Source organism: Bison bison, unplaced genomic scaffold (genome assembly GCF_000754665.1).
Source record: "Bison bison bison isolate TAMUID 2011002044 unplaced genomic scaffold, Bison_UMD1.0 scf7180017864469, whole genome shotgun sequence".
Lineage (NCBI taxonomy): Eukaryota > Metazoa > Chordata > Mammalia > Artiodactyla > Bovidae > Bison > Bison bison.
The window spans coordinates 2362361-2377121 of record NW_011495030.1 but is presented as its reverse complement, the minus strand read 5'-3'; the positions used below and the strand labels follow the sequence as shown (position 1 = coordinate 2377121).

Below are 14761 nucleotides of genomic sequence, written 5' to 3'. Positions count from 1 at the left end.
TAAAACACTGACTAGCTAATTTCTAATATTCGCTCCCCTCATACACCCTGGATCTAAAATTCTTCGATTCTGTAAGTTAGCATTATAGCTGATACTTTACAACATGCTAACTTCTTTAAAATACGGGTATGTCTCTTTCCCTATTTCCAGAGGGACTTGTGACTACAAAGATGGCTTTGGTTTCAACCACTATCAAATTTGGTATTTTGGTATTTGGTAAATTCAGTATTTTGGTTTCTTCTTATCTAAAATAGCTTTATAGCATAATCTGCATACAGTGTATGGAAATAATTGCAGGGGATGTAAAGAACAACAAAAACAGGCAGGATCCCCATGATTTTAAGGCAGTTGTAAATGGGTTCAATGTGTGTAAACTTTCTTTAGTGTCCTTTTGGGGGGCTCATTTTACACATGGACAAAACTGGGAAATGAACTCTTTAATGTAAAAGTAGAAAGCCCCAGTAGGACCAGGGACATCTAATGGACTCTAATATTAGGATGCATTATATTCTACTCAGCTCCCACCGTAACGATGGCAATTTCCTTCAAGCACGGTGATAGCTCCAGTTGTAAAGGAGGCCATTTTGGAGCTGCCAAGTTCATCTTAAAGCAGTAGTTACCATCTTTACCCCCTTCTTTGATGGATCCACCCCTAACACTCACTAGAAAACAATTATGGTTTAGCAGAGATGATCAATCTGTAATGCTTTCCTCCTTGACAAGAATCCCACTTCATACAAATTAGACCCAGTCGTCTTTGAAAAATTGTGGCTTCCTCTTATTTAACCCCTGAGAACGGTGACTGTGGACAAGGTATAAGAAAGTTTTCTAAGTACGCGTTTCTGTTCAGACCAGATGGTTAATGCACGTAACAGAGGAGGCAAATATTGGTGCTGACAGCACCCAGGTTAGATGGCCTCCAGTGGTGCATGAAATGTACAAAACAAATATTCAGTTCCATACAAGGCATGGACAAGAACAGTCTACCCAAGTTTCCTTCATAAGTATTCTCTGGAAAAGACAACAGGTAAGAACCACACTCACATTCAAATCTAAGTCTGCTGAGCACAAAGCAAGCATTCATAATGGAGGGATACAAAACACGCCAGATACTTCCCTGGGTAGGGCAACTGCCCTGCAGTGTGTCAGCTGTGTGTAGTCAGTTAGAGATGCAACGACCACTGTCCAAAACACATGAGCAGGCCAGCAATTCATAATAACCACGTGCAGAACTGACCAAAACTCCATTTTCAGTGAAAATGGCACTTTCTTTTCTAGCCTGATGAAAATCTATTGATATATGTATCAAAAAGAGATTTTAGTTTATTCTGGATTAAAATCGTGTCTGACCAGGAAATAGTGCTGTCTTATAGAGCACTGATTGATCTACAGGCAATGTGATTTCTGTGCATGTCCATACACTGAGTCATGTAAAGAAAGTGACCAAAAAACAGTTCTTTGGGGGAAAATATGTTAAACTAAGGTAATTTTTATACATTGAAGCTTTCCTTTCACTGGGTGTATGGTCCTTATACCCCTTCCCCAGCTTCAGGGGAATGTTCACACACAGAGTGAACCATCCTGGTTTCAAGAATATAGTTTGGGTTATAGTGTTGGCAGCATGTTAATGGTGCCCCACTCCAGTACTCTTGCCTGGAGAATCCCATGGATGGAGGAGCCTGGAAGGCTGCAGTCCATGAGGTCGCTGAGGGTCGGACATGACCGAGCGACTTCACTTTCACTTTTCACTGTCATGCATTGGAGAAGGAAATGGCAATCCACTCCAGTGTTCGTGCCTGGAGAATCCCAGGGACGGGGGAGCCTGGTGGGCTGCCGTCTATGGGGTCGCACAGAGTCGGACACGACTGAAGTGACTTAGCAGCAGCATGTTAATAACAGGCATCAATTTGAGGGATTCCCTAGGACAAAGGCAACTACCAACTTTTAAAGATGGAGCTGACACTGGTGGTCAGGTCCATTGGTAGCACACGAGAGGACTATTCCCTATACACTGGCAAATTTGCTTATTTAAAAAACCTCACTCAAGCTGTTTTCTTTTTCTTTTTGTTAAGAATCCCAGGTTATTGTAGGATTATATATTGGTACCACCTTTTGAAAAGAAATTTGGCAAGATGAATTAAAATCTTCAAAAGGTAATATACATTTGCCCCAGTAATTCTACTTACAGAAATCTCAAAGGAAAAATGCAGATATGGACAAAGATATTTCTCATGCTATTTGCTTAAAAGGCAAAGATAAACATTAAATATTAAGCACTAGCATTAAGTATCAGTAAGTACAGAGCTAATAAGCACTTCAGCGTATTGCAATCCAGGAAGGTGTGGGGGGACCTTCTGGCTGGGTAGCTCCACCTGGCGTTCCCATGGCACCCAACCTCTACCTGCCACAGCTGAACAAAACATGCCTCCACAACCTCCTTCCCCATTCCAGCTCCCAAACCTGGCACCCCACCCCACCCCCGTGTTTCCTGTTCAGGTGAAAGGCACCACCAAGTTCCCAATCCAGGAATTATTATTGACTTGTCTCTTTCCCTCACCTCCTTCCCCAAACTGATGACCAAGTCCATTGTCTTAATAACTCTCGCATCATCCTCAGTGCCGCTACATTGTCTTGGTCCCTCTAGTCTACAAAATTATTTCCTTAACTAATTTCTCAGTCTCCTCTGATCCATCCTTACCACTGCTAACCCGCTCATCTTTCTAAATACAAACCTGAATCCCATAACCCTATTTCTTAAACTCTTCAGTGACCCTCCTCTGTGTAGTACATGGTGAAAGTGCTTAGCTATCTACCAGACACTACTAGGCATTTTCCACATAATGACTTATTTCATCCTCCCACTAGCCTATGAAGAACGTACTCTCCTATTGTCTTTATAGAGATTATTGTCAGCTCTTTTAAAAATGAGGAAATGGAGGCAAGTGGTATTAGGTGATTGCCCAGTCATGTACCTGGCAGAACTGGTGTCTGACCCATACTCTCTGGCTCTAGGCTCTGGGTGCTGGAGTCCTACTCCTGATGCTTCATCAAACAAATGAAGCCACATCTCTCCTCCAGCCTCATCTTCATGCTTCATCTGTATCCTGCAGTCTAATACCCAGAGTCCTGACACTGGCCCTGGCTGCCTTCCCTACCCTAGCATATTTTTTCATTTATAATTTTTTGCTGGTGCATCTGTCTTATCTTCCCCAAAGCAAGGGGAAGTCACTTCTACCTAATGAGTGTCTATTATGTGCCAGCCTCCAGGCAATATTCTGGGCATAAAGGCAGAGCAGTGGCCAAGCCAGAAAGGCTGCTCTGTTCTTGGGAAGCCCCCATTCTAATGCATGGGGGTGAAGGGGAAGGAGAAGGGGAAGAGACAATGATTATGTTAATAAACAAATCAGATAACATCAGAGAACAAAAAGTCTTATGAAGAAAATGGAACAGGGTAATGGCAGAGAAACTGACTGAGAAGAGAGGGTTATATAGTGGCCAGAGGAAGTGATTTTGGAGCTGAGGCCTGAATGATAAAGAAAGAGCCAAGTGAAGATTCAAGGGCAGGGCCTTGAGGTGAGAAAGGACTTGCAGTGTTCGAAGACAGAAATAATGTTTGTGAACTGAGTAACAGATGATGTGGTAGGAGGTGAGGATGGAGAGATGGGAAGGGCCAGCAGGGCAGGGCCTGGTATGTCACGGCAAAGCTATTTCAAGTGCGCTGGCATGCTACTGGGCTTCTCTGGTGGCTCAGACGGTAAAGGATCTGCCTGCAATGCAGGGTTTGACCTAGGTTCAATCCTTGTGTCAGGAAGATCCCCTAGAGAAGGGAACTGCTACCCACTCTAGCATTCTTGCCTGGAGAATTCCATGGACAGAGGAGCCTGGTGGGCTACAGTCCATGGGCATGGTACTGGGGAAGGTTTAAGCAGCGGAATAATACAATCTGATTAACCCTTCCCATCATCCTCACTGAACTCTATCTAAATATCATAACACCTGTTCTTCTGAGTAGCAATTCTTTATAAATATGAAATCCTTGAGAAAAGCACACAGGTCATTTATCTTTGATTCCCCAGTGCCTAGTACAGAGGAAACATAGTAGGTAGTCAATAAATTGTTAGTGATTAAAAAGAAAATAATTATCTTCCCACTTTTCAATATCAGGGGCCTTTTGGACATTGGCATGCCTAGCCTTTTGAGAATTCATTTCTTCTTTCCATCTTGAATCTCTGCTGCCCTCATCCACCCCTGCAACCTTATCTATCTTCTTTTGATGCTTTATGTGCCCAAAGAACTCCAGTGATTCAACATTTGCCTGCATTTGAGGGCATTGATCCAGTAGCAGGCACTGTACAAGGTGAGGGGGATGCAAGTTTCTAAACCATGGTCCCAGCCTTCAAGGGCAGACAAGCTTCAGTAATTGTAATACCTGGTGATGACTGCAAAGCAGAAACAGGTCCAAGCTACAGAAGGAAGCTAGAGTTAAAACAACAACCACTGCATCACCTTTGTGAATCATGTAAGTGCTGCTGTTCTTACAGGTTCTGGATTTCACAGCTGGTAAAGTCCTAGGAACTAAGGCTTAAGCGATGACTGCCATTACCTAGCCAGAGTCCTTGATTATGACCCATGTGCCTCCGGAGGCTGGGAGAGTAGAAGGGAGGAGTTACAGCTGGTTGAAGAGAATCCCTCCCCTTCTACAAAAAGGCTGGATGACCTGGAAGACACAGGCAAGGCAGACCCCTCTGCAGGCACGACCAGGTAACATGAAAAGGAGGTGCTGTGGCATCTTGGCTGCAGGAGTCAGGGAATTCAAGTTGTAGTGAAGCACTGGTGGCTTTCTGGCTCCTGGTTCTAGAATGTTCTACAGCTGAGTTGGAAAAAGTGAATAAAGGGAGGGAATCCATTGCAGCACACCATTTAGAAATAAAGCATTTCATGATTCAGCAGTTGAACCCAGGTAGCTCATAACATTAGCTAAGGCTCATGCTGGTTTGGGATGAAAAGAAGGGGAGGCTATAAATTACTTTGGTTGATCTGTCCTTATGTAGTTGTTCAGAAGACTTTCCAGTAGATTGTCCCTTTTAACACATTCAGAAGTAGTTTTAGTAGTTCAGTAGTCAGACTGAAGACAAAATGAAATGTAAACAGTAGCAAAAGGGATGATACAAGCTTGTTAATCTGGAGAGTTCTGTGTGTACAGGGGGAGGGGGGAGCAGTGATGCAGTTGTAGGGAAGACACACGAAGGTGGAGGGGAGAAGAGTGGGAGAAGAAGAAGAAAGTCTGTACTGGCCATTCTTTCCTCTGAAAAAGCTAGGATGAACAAAACGATTCCATTTATATAAGTTTTTATACTTTTGCATGTATTTAAAGTATAAGAGTACAATGCTTCTCATGGACTTAATGAATGTTGCTTGTCTTCCCCTGCTGGAGTTGGAAGGGAAGTCCTATATCTTGGGACTGCATGCATGCATGAGTGCTCAGTCGCTCAGTCATATCCGATTCTTTGTGACCCTATGGACTGTAGCCTGTCAGGCTCCTCTGTCCATGGGATTCTCCAGGCAGCTTGTCCTAATCCACCTGCACACATACTGGTCCACTCAACATGACGTCTGACATCAAGCCATTGGAGGGCCGTCAATGACACTGAGACGATCACTGATAATTTCCATAGAAATGGCTTGCTGATCAAGATTATGTCCTATATGTAATGTAGACACACATACACACACAATTGGCATAGGTTGGGAGATTAATGGTTTTCATTCAAGGAAAAAAAAAAAGATGAGAGAATAGGAATACCCAGGTATTCTTATCTACCTTCCCAACTGTATAAATGGGTTTCCCTTCCATGAGTGAAATCAGTCATGAAGCATCTACTATGGAATCCAAAGGACATCAAGAACCCCACTCAAATCATCAGCTTTTCTAAACAAAACACATCTATTTATAAGAGTCAGATAAAAGCCAGAAATATAAAAGACTGCTAAGTTGCTTCAGTCGTGTCCGACTCTGTGCAACCCCATAGAAGGCAGCCCACCAGGCTCCGCCATCCCTGGGATTCTCCAGGCAAGAACACTGGAGTGGGTTGCCATTTCCTTCTCCAATGCGTGAAAATGAAAAGTGAAAGGGAAGTCGCTCAATCGTGACCCCATGGACTGCAGCCCACCAGGGTCCTCCATCCATGGGATTTTCCAGACAAGAGTACTGGAGTGGGTTGCCATTGCCTTCTCCCTATAAAATACTAGAATTCATTAAAGTTTAATCTCCTTTGAATCATCCAGAAATTAAATTTAATGATACTGGGAGCCAAGATGGATATGGAATACACATTCACCTTCCTAAAATCATTGTCAGTTTAAACAAGCTCACATGGTCAGAAAAAGCCTCCTCACATAGAGTTATCTTGCCTCAACAAATTATTATTTTGTTTTCTCTGATATCCTTGTGCCTGAAATTGTGAACTATGGCTTGGCAGATTGTATTGGTAATGGTTTCAAAGTGAGCTAAGTACCAGATGTCAACCAGGGTGAGGTCTCTGTGGTTGGAATTCAGGGCTGTATCCTTGACCCTGTGCATCTTTGATGAAGACACGGGGGTTGGACATCTTCCATTTCTCTCTCCAGATTCACTCTGCACCTTCCCTTCCCTACTCTGTTCCCTGCAAGGCTGGCCTCCTTGGGCTGCATCAACGGTTCCCTATTCCTCTGGCTTCTCTTTGGGTTTGGCCAATGGAAAGCTCTGGTGGATCTTCCTATTTCCTGATCTTCCATTCAGGGACTTGTGTTCTTTCTCTGTGGACAGACTGCTCCAATGTTGGCTGCCTCACCACCTTAGACACTCTTTTTTTGGATTAAGAATGCCAATGGCTTATCTGGATGGCCACTCGTTGATCCCTTAGAGATAGTGGACTACCTGCTGGACTACATGTCTGACCATACTGTAGCTGAATTTGCCTTCTAGCACCTGCCCAGCACAGGTTAGTGGGTCCTGGGCCTTCTCAACAAGCCATGGTACACTCGATACTTGCATGTTTCAAGGCCACTGCCATTGCTCGAAACACTTTGGCCACTCCTTTACAGGAACAACTTTTGAAGTTAATTTATGGGGTTTGAGGTTACCAGAAAATTGTTCTCAATATTCTATTCTAATATGTAGTCATATTGACTTTTGACTTTAAAGGATTATCCCCCACCTTATTTATAAGAGTTGGCTATAAATGGTACTTATTAGTTTTTAAATACCAGGTTTATCCCTAATAGATCTTCTTGTCACTCACTATATTTAATGAGGTATTTTAGTGGTTAAGGGGCTTCCTAGGTGGCAGTAGCGGTAAAGAACCCGCCTGCCAATGCAGGAGACACAAGAGATGTGAGTTCGATCCCTGGGTCGGGAAGATCCCCTGGAGGAGGGTATGGCAACCCACTCCAGTACTCTTGCCTGGAGAATCCCATGGACAGAGAAGCTTGGTGGGCTACAGTCTATAGGTTCACAAAGAGTCAGACAGAACTAAAGTGACTTAGCAGGCAGGCTGGCAGGTAGTGGTTAAGGAGACAGGTGTGGGTGAAAGACTGCCTGAATTTGCATTCCAGTTTCATCTTTCAACTTAGTAGTTCTTTGACTTTGAATGACTTAATCACAGAAAATGCTCCCATTTTACCATTTCTAAAACCAGTATGTGTGCTTAGTCACTCAGTCATGTCTGACTCTTTGTGACCCTATATATTGTAGCCCGCCAGGCTCCTCTGTCCATGGGGATTCTCCAGGCAAGAATACTGGAGTGAGTTGCCATGCCTTCTTCCAGGGGATCTTCCCAACCCAGGGATCAAACCCAGGTCTCCTGCAATGCAGGTAGATTCTTTACCATCTGAGTCACCCAGGTAGTCCAGTATATGAATGAGTGTTAGTCGCTCAGTTGTGTCTGACTCTTTGTGACCCTACATACTATATATAGCCCATCAGACTCCTCTGTCCATGGAATTCTCCAGGCAAGAATATTGGAGTGGGTTGCCACTCCCTTCTCCAGGGGATCTTTTCAACCCAAGGATCAAACCTGGGTCTCCTGCATTGTAGGCATATTCTTTATCATCTGAGCCACTGATGGTTACTGGGTAATACAAATTAATATATATATATATAATACTTAGAACAATGTCTGATATGTTGTAAGGGTTATTTAACATCCATTACTGCATTTTCTTACACACTATAGTTAGTATTGAGCAAACAATACAGCATTTTTAAAAAGCAAAATAAGTTAATATAAATGACTAGAGGGAGGGGGGTTCAGGATGGGGAACATGTGTACACCCGTGGCAGATTCATGTTGATGTATGGCAAAACCAATACAATATTGTAAAATAATTAGCCTCTAATTAAAATAAATAAATTAAAAAATATATATATAAATGACTAGGGCACATGGCTTACTTATATTTATTAATATTACCCTTTCCTAAATAAAACTATGTAGGGGTGGAAAACATACAGTTAAGCTCCCTTTAATTAATTTTGAAGCAGGCTGGGTATAAATAAATCCATCAAATAATCACAAATGCTGTACTACATGTAGGCCAATATATGTGGTGTTTTACATGCTGCTGCTGCTGCTGCTAAGTCACTTTAGTCGTGTCCGAATCTGTGTGACCCCATAGACAGCAGCCCACCAGGCTCCCGTCCCTGGGATTCTCCAGGCAAGAACATTGGAGTGGGTTGCCATTTCCTTCTCCAGTGCATGAAAATGAAAAGTGAAAGTGAATTCGCTCAGTCATGTCCAACTCTTCGCAACCCCATGGCCTGTAGCCTACCAGGCTCCTCCGTCCATGGTATTTCCCAGGCAAGAGGACTGGAGTGGGATGCCATTGCCTTCTCTGGTGTTTTACATACTATATTTCTAACCCTCACAACAGCCTCAGTGGGAATTATTATCTCCAATTGCTAATTTTGAAGCAGAAGCTAAGATAGCTTAAATAACTTGTCCAAGGCCACTCAGAGCCAGAAGAAGTGAAGGTAGATCCCTCTGGCTTTTTGCTGTTCTTCCTATTACATTGCACTGCACTCATAAAGTGATGCGATTGATTTTTTTTAAACAAACATCTAAATTGGTGTAATCCCTTTTGAAATAGTCACCTTGGCAGACGCTATACTTACATGTTCCAAGGGCACTGTCTTTGCTCAAAATACTTTAGCCACTCCTTTATTGGAACTGATTTCAAAGTTAATTTGAGGTATTTGAAGCTACCAGCAAACTGTTTTCAATATTCTATAGTCATATCTAGTCACATCTGATGTTTGACCTCAGAGGGTGTCATCCAAATTTATCTTCCACTTTATTTACAAAATTTGGCTATGAATGCTGTTTGATGATCTCCAAATACAAATCCATCCCTAAAGAATGAAGATATGCGACAGCCAAGATTATTAAAAAGACTCTGGGCTCTGAAATCTACTCCAATAGAGGGCTTTAAATATTGTTTTGGCCAATGGCCACATTTTTCACATCTGCTTTTATCCTTGCAGAGTAAACAGAGGAACTGAGGCCATTTGAAGCAATACATTCTTGTGTGATGGCTACAAACAGGTTCATTATTTTCATCCACCTTGAAATCTGTATAATTGTGGCTAACACCAAACAGGCAGGAAAATTAATTCACTCACTTGGATGAATTTAGTCACTCCGACCTCAAAGCTCTGATCACAATCCAGCCTTTGATGAAAGAGAAAATTCTGAATGGATGCAGATTACCTGATTGTCTGGCTCTTTGTCTAACACTCTAACAATCAAATCATTCATTTATCATTTTTATTTCAATAAAATGCATGAAATAAGCTTAAGACAATCATGCAAACTCAGAGGGAAAATCTTGTAAATTTTATAGAAAACTCAAGGGACATTGTCTGGAAATCAAAGCTGATTTAAAGTCTATCTGAATTTTTGGGAAATGACCCTGGTATAAAATCAGCCATAGCCACATAATCCATATTTACTGCGGGTTACACAAAATTGGCATTTTCCCCTCATTATAATCCCTCTTTTTCATGCCCCATACATAACTTCCTTTCCTCGCCCTCCACTGCATTTACTATCTCTGTGGTACACGACATTCACTTCTGGGGTACTAATCGCCAGTGACAATCAACTTGAACCGTTTTCCTGGTATTTCTTTTCTGTTATTATACAGAAAGCCATGGACACACCACACTTTCATGTTAAAGACAGTAAATCTCTGAAATCAGTTCAGCCATGTTAGTTTTCAGAGGCTCATTACTTCATCCTGGAAACGGGAAATACCGGCTCAGGATGAACTGAACAGTAATTCATTAAAATATAGTCCTTCCTTTGAGACGATATCATCTCAAACTTACTGCTAATATCACTTTTATAAATTATTTGGCTCATTAGGAAGTCCGTTAACTTGCTTCTCTCTATTCCCTCAAGTTTTCTGTAACTTCCTCTAACATTTTCCTTCCCAAAAATTAATGCCAGAATGTCAGCCACAGTCCTAATTATGAAGCTTCAAATCAAATTCTTGTCTCTGACATTCTTTTTATTCACAAGAAGACAGCATCAGGCATTCTGGCCACTGTCCTCAGACATTTTTTCCGTTATGCCTCATATCTGATATGCAAGGGTTACAATAGATGATTAAAAACAGCTGTATCCAGGAAGGATCGCTCCCTGACAATTCAGCTTCACAACACCCAAAGAACAAAAGTCCATTAAGCAACTATTAGGTGGCAACATTGGTGATGATTTGAGTTTGAATTTGATGAGCCAGAAATCTCATACTGATTCAAAGCCTCCCTGGACAATCAACTCTCTCAATTGAGTCACATTAGCACAAGTTAACAGGGAAAAAACCATCAAGTGGGGAAAGAAGAAAACCACTTTCTCTTAAAAATGATTAACAGATAATCTGGAAACTCTTAAGAGTTCCTTGGACATGCTGGCTAGAATGTAAAGAGGTAGAGTATCTAACTCTCAGAATTTCTAATTTACTGGTTTCATTTAGGTCCCAAATGTAGACCAGTGAAATTCAAACAGTTTTTTAGGATCTGGAGGCTTTTAGTCACCTCAAGAGAATTCATGAATTTCTCCAAAAGGAATTATTTTTAATTTATTTTATTTTAAAATTGGGACTTCCCTGGTGGTCTAGTAGATAAGATCTGCCTGCTAATGTAGTGGACATGGGTTCAATCGCTGGTCCAGGAAGATCCCACATGCCACCGGGCAGCTAAGCCCGTGCACCACAACCACTTTGCTCTAGACCCTGGGAGCTGCAAGTACTGAGCTGGTGAACTGCACGCCTAGAGCCTGTGCTCACAAGAGAAGCCACTGCAATGAGAAGCCTGTGCACCAGAAAGCCTGAGCAGTAACAAGGATCCAGCACAACCAAAAATAAATAGATAAACAAATTTTTAAAATAATGTAGATTTTACTGAAGATTTCATAGGGAAGACTGAGGTGAGATTCTACACTGCACAGCACACCGATTACCCTTCCAAAACCTCATCAATTAATTTTCTGTTGTTAGCTATAGGGCTTCCCTCTCTCGTGAATTTTCCCCTAATGGTCCTGAGTCTTTGTGGTTCTTATCCCTTTCCTCTGGATCATCACAGTTCAGTAGAAACATATTGCAAATCACATAGGTAATTTTAAAAATTCCAGTAATCACATTTTTTTTAAAAAAGGTAAAGAATGTACCACTAATTTTAATAATATATTTAATCTTTAAAATATATCAAAATATTATCATCTCAACATATGTCCAATATAAACAATTATTACTAAGACAGTCTGCATTCTTTATTCCCTAAGTCACCAAAATTCATATATAAGTGAATTTTATACTTACACACATCTCAATAGCCCTGTGTCCTCTACACTGTACAGTACAATTCTAGATCTTCCGTCCAGGCTTCCTAAACTCTCTTCTTTTCTTTTGTTGGAAAATCTAACTGTGTGCAAGCTCTTCCAAAAGTATATACCACCACCCTGTTCAACAAATGAAAGGCCTTCCAGTTATCAGAATTTTCCCTCCAAATAACAGGAGATTATGAACAAATAAATGAATGAGTGAAAAGCCTGCTTGTTGTCATAACCTGGAACCAAGTGTCCCATACTGTCTGGTTTGTGGTCTCTCGAAGGAACTGGTCCCATGTTCTTTCCTCCCCTAATTTTCACTGCTGTCCTTTAATCTCAGACCTCCATGTCCCCGAGGCCAGTGTTGCTGTACTGCTCCTCTCCTCTCTCCATCACGTCCCGCCTCACCCTCCCTTTCCCCTTCTGTCCTCCTCACTGATAACCGTTAGGCTCCAGCCACAGCTAACCCACATCTCCCTGCTCTTCAGCACCCAGGCTTCCTGCTGCAGAGAATGACAGAAGCTGCTCAAAGATTCCTCAAACAGACAGCGAGGCTCTGGGAGAGCCAGGTAAGTAAGAACTGAGAGAGCCCTTTTTGCTCACCTGGAGGGGGAGTGGGAAGAGTATAGAGAACCCCAGGGATCAGGGAACCAAATCAGAGGTAGTACAGCACAGCAGTTAGGAACGTATCCAAAGTCACATTGCTAGGTTCAAGTTCAGTTCCAACACTCACTAGCTATGTGACCCTGGCCCAATCACTTAACTTTATGCGCCTTAGCTTCCTCTTCTCTAAATGGGTGTAATAATAGCACCTACCTCGCAGGATTGCTGGTAGTGTGTTAATGTAGCACTAAGAACAAGAATAAAAAATATACTTGTTGACCCTCAGAATGTACAACACCAAAAGTGAGTCTTAAGGTGAACTGTGGACTTTGGGTGATAATGTCGTGTCAATGTAGGTTCATCAACTGTAATAAATGTACTGCTCTGCTGTGGGAGGTTGTTAGTGGGGGAGACTATGCATATGTGTGAGAGAAGGTTTATGGGAACTCTCTGTACTTCCCATTTAATTTTTCTGAGAACTTAAAACTGCTCTAAAAAATAAAGTATATGAAAAATTCCATTACTTAAATATTTATTAAATATGTATTTAAAATGTAATTTATATAAAATATGTATAATTTACATGTATGTATAATTTCTATTGTGCATGCTCAGTCATGTCCAACTCTTTGTGACCCCATGGACTGCAGCCCGCCAGGCTCCTCTGTCCATGGAATTTTCTAGGCAAGAATACTGGAGTGGGTTGCCGTTACCTGCTCCAGGGGATCTACCTGACTCAGGGATCAAACCTGAGTCTTGTGTCTCCTGCACTGACAGGTGGATTCTTTACCACGGCACCTCCTGGGAGGGCATCTGGTCCCATCATTTCACAGGAAATAGAAGGGGAAAAGTGGAAGCAGTGACAGGTTTTATTTTCTTGAGCTCCAAAATCACTGTGGATGGTGACTGCAGCTATGAAATTAAAAGATGCTTGCTCCTTGGAAGGAAAGCTATGATAAACCTAGACAGCATATTAAAAAGCAGAGACCTTTGCCAACAAAGGTCCATATAGCTAAAGGTATGGTTTTCCCAGTAGTTAGGTACAGATATGAGAGTTGGACTATAAAGAAGGCTGAGCACTGAATAGTCGATACTTTCGAACTGTGGTGTTGGAGAAGACTCTTGAGAGTCCCTTGGACTGCAAGGAGGTCCAACCAGTCTATTGTAAAGGAGATCAGTCCTGGGTGTTCATTGGAAGGACTGATGCTAAAGCTGAAACTCCAATACTTTGGCCACCTGATGTGAAGAGTTGACTCATTGGAAAAGACCCTGATGCTGGGAAAGATTGAGGGCAGGAGGAGAAGGGGGCGGCAGAGGATGAGATGGTTAGATAGCATCACTGATTCAACAGACATGAATTTGAGCAAACTCCAGGAAATAGTGAAGGACAGAGGACACTGGCATGCTGTAGTCCATGGGGTCACAGAGTCAGACACGACTGAGTGACTGGACAGATAAAAAAAAATTCTATATGTTTATTTGTATATGTAATTATATATGCATATATATTAAAATATACTTCATATTATACATTATATATATTATATAAGTAAAAATATAGATGTATAATTATATATGTGACATATATAAGTAACATAAATACATAAAATATTTAAATATACCTAACATAAACATCATGGACGGAGGAGCCTGCTAGGCTACAGTCCATGGGGCCGCTAAGAGTCGGACATGACTGAGCAACTTCACTTGCACTTTTCACTTTCATGCATTGGAGAAGGAAATGGCAACCCACTCCAGTGTTCTTGCCTGGAGAATCCCAGGGCCGGGGGAGCCTGGTGGGCTTCCGTCTATGGGGTCGCACAAAGACACGACTGACGCGACTTAGCAGCAGCAGCAGCAACATAAACATCATATTATCCCGACCCAGGGATCAAACTGGGGTCTCCTGTATTGTAGGCAGATTTTTCACCATCTGAGCTATAATGAGTGGCTGCCATCATATTATATAGGAATATATAAATAAATACACACACACACATATATATATATATTTTATTATTTAAAATATGCAAGCAAGGCTGCTCCATTTTAACAAAACTACCCCACTATCCCTCACTAAGCTTAAGTGATATGGTTGGTCACAACTCTGCCACTGAGCTATCCACGTCCCCAGTCTAAGGCCCAGTGAAGCTTGCTGTGGGTGGCAGAAGCTGACTGGCACAGAGAATCACCCCCTGGCCACCTGGCTCAAAGACCACCCTGTGATGAGTGGAACTGCTATTTCTGGAGCCTCTACAAGCCAGTGTCCAAACCCTGAGCTCTGGCTCACAAAG

The 14761-nt window shown here is 42.0% G+C and overlaps 1 protein-coding gene across 2 annotated transcripts in view; it reads right to left on the bottom strand.

Annotated features, from left to right (window-relative positions):
* Nucleotides 1-14761, bottom strand: part of APBA1 (amyloid beta (A4) precursor protein-binding, family A, member 1) — a 256563-nt gene that overhangs the window by 89126 nt on the left and 152676 nt on the right. The window lies entirely within an intron of this gene.